Source organism: Wasmannia auropunctata, unplaced genomic scaffold (assembly GCF_000956235.1).
Source record: "Wasmannia auropunctata unplaced genomic scaffold, wasmannia.A_1.0 LD336101.1, whole genome shotgun sequence".
Classification (NCBI taxonomy): domain Eukaryota; kingdom Metazoa; phylum Arthropoda; class Insecta; order Hymenoptera; family Formicidae; genus Wasmannia; species Wasmannia auropunctata.
Window position 1 is genome coordinate 2,467,774 of NW_012026789.1, and position 9,070 is coordinate 2,476,843.

Genomic DNA, 9,070 nt, shown 5'->3' on the forward strand with positions numbered 1-9,070 from the left:
AGGTTTTTTTCCAATATAGTAAAGGAGTCCTTTTGTCTTTTAGAGATTCAATGATATATAATATTTTTCTATCATGATTATACAAAAGTGCACACTCAATACATCACAAAGGACATTATACTGCCGCCATATTACGAGTTGCTATACGATTGCGGTTATATTATTTTTATCCACTTTAAATATAACACAACCGACTGTTCTTTGCAATATACGTTATTTAATAACGTATTAATAGTAATTATTACCAGTCCTACTAATATAAATTTTAATATATATGAATAAAATGTCACACTAATTGTAAGTGTTAGCCTAGTTTAAATAAAATAGAAATCCGTTTTAACATTGTACATTTCGTCATAAAATACGAGTGTCCATATTTAGAGAGAATCTGTTTTGCAGTGTGAAACTTTTAAAATCGACATAGGATTTGATCAATCATTCAGAGGCGTCCGTAATTAATCATCATCGATAAAAATCACCTGCAATACTCTATAACATTTTCTTATTGTCATACAAGCATCCAGAAGTCACGTTACGAGTACTGTTACACTAGCGAACAAATATTTTTAAATAATATTGTATTTATGATTATACGTAAAAAGATCAACAAATTAAGTATTAATAAATCCAAGAAAGATTTTCAAATGTATTCTCTCCGCTCATCTTTATCCATACCACATCTATACGTAGATACACTTTATAGTATAACGACGAAATACGCGACAAAAGAGATATAGGTTTCCTTCACATATTAAATACGTAATCAAATTTTCATGAAGCTCTGGCAGCAGAATAGTGCAGCGACCCGGAGATGTAAAAAATAAATGACAGTTTGACAGGCATTTTAATATCACATAGATACCGTAATCAGATTAAGTTCTCCGTTTGGCGAATGCGAAATTGGAGCAAATTTGATTCCAAAATGAGCTGACTGGCTCTTATCTATTTTCGTTGGGGTGAAGAGTTCAAGAACCTGAAGAAAACGCGATCGAAAAGCGGTCTCTCCGTAGAGTCGCTCGAGAGGTGGAAATAGACACCATCGGTGCGCTGCTTCGATCGGCATATCGCTCGTTCATCGCATTGATATATAGAGCGCCGTTAAAAATTGCAAAGAGAGAAGAGCGATTTATCTCGTCGCGCGACGTTTAACATCGGCGTTCGATAGCGCGCTAAATTATATCGCGGGGAGAAAAAGTGTTTGAGAAACACTGCCGTCGCGATTCGCGCGCGATCCTCTGCGCCGCGCCGTTTTTCCGTTCTGCATGGAATCGAGGTATGTATCTCGACGCAGATACGTGCATCACAAGAGGGGTCCCTGCACTTTCGTCACGGTGATTCACCTTCCGTGAGCGAAACTGTACGGGTGCGTGCGCACCTAGGATGCACGTTCGTCAAGAAGCACGTTTTGTATCAAGTGCGTTATTGACATAACGACGGTTCTTCTTCTTCATCTTAGCATGCTGCTTACAATACGATGTCATCGGACAAATGACAACGTCTCTACCGTCACTCTTCTGTCATCAAAGAAGCTATTAATGCGACGAAGTCGCAGATTAAAACGATAATAAATTAATAGCAGCGATTTCTGTCCAATTTGTAAATATAGGTATGTTGTTTGCATTAGATTAGAGAATGATGCACCGATAATCGCAGACACGTACGCACACTCTATAAGCTATAAAATAAAATGTATTTGGTAAATTTCTCCGTTGTGTAGACGTACTCTGTATTCTTTCTTATTATTTTACGATCCTGGCATGTATTTCATTGGCTGCTGACTTAAATCTTACACATACATCACTGATTCGCGAGCCAACAAAGCCGCTCGGGCGGCAGAACGTTTCCAGCTAAGGGAAACCCTTTCGGATACGATTACGAACATAATTTCCCCGCCTCTGGCGCAGTCCAGTGTGCTCTGTTCTATTCGATGAACGCAGCAAGTAACCGCCGTGCAGCTGATTTATACGAAACTGTATGTATGCATAGTATGTAAGTACGCCGCTCAATTTGAATAATTAATAGTGTGGAATCGCTAAAGCTTGGAATCTGAATGGCTCGTTAATGCGATCGATAACCAGTTTGCCGCTCGTATTTGCTCGCCAAAGTACTTTAAGCATGTAACAAGGGCATCTAATTCCAAATCTTCGAAAAAATTTGACCGTTCGGGAAATTTATAGCAATTTCTACAGAGAAATCAAAAGCAATATTTATGTCATTCGATGTATCTTTACACAGTAATGATTATATAATTTTTTTTTTCGACGATCTTTGATCATCCTTCAGACAATTTAAAAGTCCCGTCGTCCCCTCAGAACTTTCTATTTTTCTAGTCGAAAGACTGGTCTAACAAGTGAATTTTTACAGCCTTTAGGAATATCAAAGTTTTTACCGTTAAGGGAGTTCTATGAAGAACGAAAATCGAAGGATGTTTGATCCCCGGTAAATACGGGTTGTTAGGATAGAACAGCCGCGCATAACGAGACCTTGTATTGCCATCTCGAGATCGTGGTAAAGATCCTACACGTTCAGCGTAGTACGCGGTTGATGATTACATCATTCCAGATTGCGTTGACAGATAGGTACGCGTGTAAAGCTGTTACGTGTAGTTACGAGCCTGGGCACGTGAGTTCTATACGCAATACGATTGGTCAACTTTGCTTCGCTTATAACTAAAAAATTATTGTGACCTCGACATTTTCTTATTAGAATTTATTTTCGATTCTAATTGATCTCAGCAATAAACTATTAAAATATTGTCCAATAATTACGGGATATTCTCTGTGAGTTTGTGGTGCTGTGTGCGTATGTGTGTGTGTGCGTGTGTATATAATATATGTAACTTCTTTAAAAATATTATATATATAATTATATACATATATTATTTACTCCAATATGTAAAATTTTATTATATACAATGTGCAATTTTTTATCATATATAATTTTGTTTTATAGAGTCTAAAATATAATTTTGTATATTATAAAATCTAATATAAGAAATAATTTTATACACGCAAAATATATTTTCATATATATATAAAATTCTTTAAAAACATATACATATATTCAATGTGTACACGGAAATATTAAAAATTCTTCATAACATACTAGAAGAGTTAATCGTATGTTAATAAGAGAGGAGAAATTTTGTGATATGTGTTATTCTTCCTTCTCAAGTTGTTCATGAATGACATACATGGTGATCGCGCGACGTTCAATATATGCATACCTCATTGAGAAAGACGGTAAATCATAGGAGTATAAAGGTGAAGGTGTGGGAATGCATACCACCGATGAACGGCAGGTAATGTCCTCTCAAGGCAAGAGTTTCTCAATAGGCACGCGATTGTTAAGTGGCAGGGACAGATACGGCAACGATGAAGAAGCATCGTGAAGAATTTCCAGTTTACATTACGCGAATTTCACCGTTGCATACTTGTTCTTTAAATAATTTCAATAATTTCGTCGACTGCCAGCAAATATGTATATTATATGATTTCTGCCAACTAGATGAATATCAGTTTAGTCGACAAGATCTAATTTTCTTTTTATTATTAATTATATGAATTGAGAAGTAAAGATAAAATTAATATAAATAGATAATATAATTTTATAGTTTGTTATATGATAAACGAAAGATTAGAAAATAATAAAAAGATAAAAACATAATTAATGTGTTACCTAATTTTATAGTGATTTTAATTAACAGTCGATATTTAATTTATTCTCGAATGTAGATACCACTAGCAATTATTGTTTTTAATACAAATCTTTCTTTATAATACATTTAAGTGAAATAATCATAAGTGAAATAATCTCTCCATTTTTTATAGAAATTAATCTTTCGTTTTCATATTTCATATTTCGTTTCAAATTCACCTTTCTCACAAAGGCATTTTTCTCGAAATACTTTTACGCAATATCTTATTTTGAGAAAGTGCTTGCCGATTCACAACAGCAATCCACCACACATTCATGATAAATCTCCATTGGCTATATTTTGCAAATGAATAAAATATTCAATACATTCCTACTACATGCATTCAAGTATCTACTTATCCTTCGTTGTCGTTATCAAAGGTTGAGGACAAAGTTTGAGATTCGCGCGTAAGAGACTTCACAGTAACACAGGAATATCGCGATTTTTCTTCAACTTTAACGACTGACATGTAGAGCGAGACAATAAGCGAAATGGAAAGTGATGCGCGGGTTCTCGGTGAAGAAACAAATATAAATAAAATGTGCACGCGTTCGCAGTAAAGACCGGAAATCAAAGGAATTGGACGAAGACGGAAAAAGATCGGACAAAGTGGGAAGGAGAAAGGCGATAACAGACGCGATTGTTACGGGGAATGACGAAGGAGGAGCATTGTTTGCATTTTACGACGCGCGCGTGCACGACCACGAGTGCAGCTCAAACCACAGCCTCCCTCCGGCCGTGTAATTTATAAGCTGGTGCGTAAGAGTACGCGTGCTTTTCTTACGCGCGCGAGATCCACCTGCGTGACGATTACATCACCTGCGCCTTCGGAGAGCTCCGCGCGGTTCCCCAACGACCAAAAGACTATCCCGCAGCTCTGGACAACGCGATACAAACGGCGATTAACTGGGGATTTTGCGGCGCAATTTTTACTTCACATTCTACAGCGTCTTAACGATTAACGGCTTCTGTATATGCGTTTGCTGTGATTGCTCGCGACGATTGCATACCGAAATCCTAGTACGGAACACCTGCTTTTACTCGTTTCGTGAAATACTAATGGCGAAATCGAGTCTGCGGTATGCGAGCGAGTGCATTATCAAACAGCAACTGCGTTAAACCAGCAAATGCATTTTGTATGTTTCGGCAGGATTGTATCCCGTGTTAGATGAAAGAGGGAGGGAGAGAGGGGAAGGGGAGGCAGTCGCGCGATTTTGTTGAATCGTCGCGATATTTTCCGCGGAGAAGTCCGAGGAGCGCTCGATAGCGTAACAAATCGACGTGCCGTCGCGGTGAAATCACTTTTGATTCACGAATCAGCGTGACGAAATCATCGAATCAGAATCTCGGCGCAAGAATAGCGGAATTTCTAAAAGCAATTAAAACACGTAATATACCTAAATATAAGCGTCGTGCGAAAGCGCTTAAAAAAGTTTTCAATTTATACGTGGAATTATACAACATGAATTCGTTTCTCTTGTTCGAATAATTGCGATTTATCAATATTTATTTATAATGCTTTTTACGAAGCGTCTGACTGAATTGTAGACTATATGTGATTGTATTCGCGGAGACATCGCGATAATTGCGGCACGTGAATCGGAACGTGTGACGAAACGCAGTCAATGATGCCCGTTATCGTGATAAAATACGAGATCTTAATTAATTCCTGCGGGGAGTCGATGGGAACCACCGCAGCGGCCGAACAGTTTTCGGAGTTACGAAACTAATTACTCTTACCTCACCTAAGATTAGATCGAACGATAAAACGGGGATAACACTATAGCAATGAGCATTCGCCCATGTATACGTAACTTGTCAGTCACCGATACATTCGCTACGAGAAAGTGTAATACTCTTTGGGAAACAAATGGAAAGTCGCGTTTTTATTATTTCTGCTTCCAACTGTCATTTTAACAAGAGAGCGTCACTTTTGTGGAATAATAGCGAATTTTTGCCATTATACCTTCCGCGTCTATCAGAAACATTAATTAATTAAAGGGAAAATAAGATGTGTCCATCACTGATATTTGCTGCGAGAAAGTGTGATACTCCAGAAAACAATTCGAAAACTACTTTTCTATAATTCATGCTTCTAATTATTATTTAGACAAAAAAGTATCATTTTCTGGAATAAATAACAAGTTAATATCGTTATCTTCCGTGTCAAAAAACGTTAATTTTTTTAAAGAAAAAATGGAATGTCCATAAGTAATTTTCGCTTGAAAAAGTGACATTCAAATGACAAACAAGCTAAAAAATTGTTTTTCTGGTTTCTTGTCATAATTCCTGTCATTTTGATAAAAAAGTGTTATTTTTAAATAATAGCAATTTTTTACTATTTTCACGTCTGTCGTGTCTATCAAACATTTATTTAATTTAAAGAGAAAATAAAATGTTTATTATTGATTTTTACTTGGAGAAAAAGTGATGATCTGGTAAACAAGTAAAAAATTGTTTCTCTATAATCCTTGCCTTCGATTATCATTTTCATATAAAAATGTTATTTTTTAAAAATAATAGCAAATTTTTACTAAATAATATATTTTGCGTCTATTGAACGTTTATTTTGTCAAAGAGAAAATAAAGTGTTTATCGATTGATTGTCACTTAGAGAAAAAGTAATATTCCAGTAAACACATGAATAAAATTACTTCTCCATAACTCCTGCTTCTAATTGCAAAAAAAATATTGTTTTTTTTGGACCAACTGTTGCCATCTCTCGCGTCTCAGAAGCGGTTTTTTTTTTCAAAGAGAAAAAGAGAAGAAACAGTTTTAATCAGTTTCGTTTTTATGCAAATAGATATTGGAAACCATGGATATGGAACTGTGAGATATATATGCGACTCCTGTTTACGGAATTGCCAGCAAGGACCGCCCGCCCGTTTGTCGAAATTTCGGTCAGATTGGAGAATCGGGGAACGTGACTTCACGCCGGGCGACGCGGCCGCGGCGTCAGGTTGCGCAAACGTGACTCACATTTAATCGTGCGCCGCCGTCGTTTTACGTAAACATGCCCGCGCACGGAGATGCACGCGGATGTATCAACCTCGAGGAGGACCTTATAAATAAACGCGTTGAGATATGCGTGAAGAGATGACTCGATGACTTACCCGAGATGAGTCCCGAGAAAATTGCCCTTTTGCCGTCTGCAGGTCGTCACCGTCGTGCGAAGATCACACTCGCCACGGCGCCTCCGCGACTCTTGTGGCTCTCCTCCTCGGCGGTTTACGCTTCGAAAATTCTGCTCCGCACGTTGCTGCAGCGGGACGCGAGCCGCCGCCGCCGTGCCGGGCTCGCGCATTCCCGGACTCGTTGCACGCCGATCGGATCGGGCATGGCCGATCCTGCCGATCGATCGAATTCGCGCCCCGGTGAATATCGTCCCGGCGTTACCCGTCACTTACACTTCTCCTCGCACACGATCACGCTTCCGAATTCCCGCGGCCGTTCACTTCCGTTCCGTTTGTTCCGGCAACGAGGGCACACGGGGTGTATGCAGTACGCCGAGGTGCGTACGACGCGTCAAAATACTTCGTTGCGCGCGCGTGACAGGTAGCTTAGCGAGCGGCCGCGAACGCACGCACGTTGCCAGGTTGATATGCCGCTGTCACGCCTCGGGCCTCCACGGCGGCGGTGCATCGTAGGCAGCAGCAGGTGCCAGGTAAGGAACTAGGAATCCAGGTGCCCTTGCTGCCGGCGACGTCATTACGCGCGCGGCCGCGACTTGCTTTCGCAATTTTCGCGGCGCGGCTCCCGGCGCCCGTTTGCGCAGACGCGCGCGCCGCTCTACAGGGTGTCGGGCAAACAGCGGCCTGAGATTTGATACCGTGTGTCCGTAACGATCGAAAAGATAAACGAATTAAGACCAATGATGCAGTACCTTGATTAAATATAATTAATCAGTTTGCACTCTCTGTTGGAAAAATAGAAAAATACGCAAAAAAGAAAAAAAGATAAACTCGTTATATCGTAATTAACTACTTCATCTGAGAATTATAATTACCTGTCATCTGGCACTATTTGACTAACGTTAGCTTTCATTAGTTTCGTTTATTCTCCCCCCTTTCCCCCCTCTCTCTCTCTCACTATCTTCTATATGCTTATACGCAGTGCATTTTAAATGGACATAATGTACATCTATGTCTATTATGGGCTTCACTTTATTATGGGTAATTTGTAGATACAATGTGATAAAAAAATATAGATAATTAGGTTTCGAACATGCGATCGGTTTTATTGTTACACTTATGTGTGAACGCTATTCATGCCATATAATCGATTTATATGTATTATATTTATTAACATAAATATTTACCACAGACTGGATTTGAAAGGATTTATCCCAGAGTATCTACAATAATAAAATACATTAATAATAATAATATTATTATTATTAATATGTTTGTATAAATTAATTCGTTTAATACATTTATGTTCAAATAGAATGAATTTATAAAGCTCTTGCCAGAAGCATAATATAAAGGAATTCAGTATTGTATGTAACATTTTATATAGTGGATGCGACGAGGCGAATAATTACCCGATAATGATACTCGTAGGCGTTTCTCCTAAGCCCATTTTAGACGATTTATAATTTGCATCAGATTTCAAGATAGAATTTTATTTATAACTTTATATATGCACCGTTTTGATGTATATATATGTGCATTTATATGTATATTAATTTTACACATATCTGACTCTTCAAATGTTTTTTCATATTATTCTTAAAAGTAGAATTCTATAATACAAATTATATATTTAAAATAAACTCTAAAGTGTTATACGTTACAAAGTTTTACTATCTCATTATGTACATTTTATTTAAAAATATATGAAGTCAAATTATCAGTCACGTTCATTAATTACTAAAAAAAAAAACGATCATTTAAAACAACTTATTAAAATCTAATTTGTCTCATTTGATATTGTTAGAATGTATATTATTATTTTTTTCTTATTCAAATGCACATATATTCTACTAATCATCATATATGTATAACGCTTTAAATTGCTTTAAATTATTCTTTACCAACGTCTTGCAATTTTACAAGACTGACTTGAACTCAAACTTAACTTTTCACTGTACTATACATAAAAAATTGCATGTATAATAATGCAACAGACTGAATGTATTAATATAAGTATGATTAGTATAAAAATCATGGATATCTCTCTAGTAGGAATTTAAAACGGCGTAGAGGACGCCACACTGCCCACTGGTCTCTCTCGCGCATGATCCGCGGGCAACTTGACGGCTCACGGCGCGGCGGTGCGGGCGCGCAGGCAGCAGCAGCAGCAGCAGCGGCGACAACGGTGGGGACAACCGCTAATTATCAATGGCGCGATGACGCGGACGCCGTACTACAA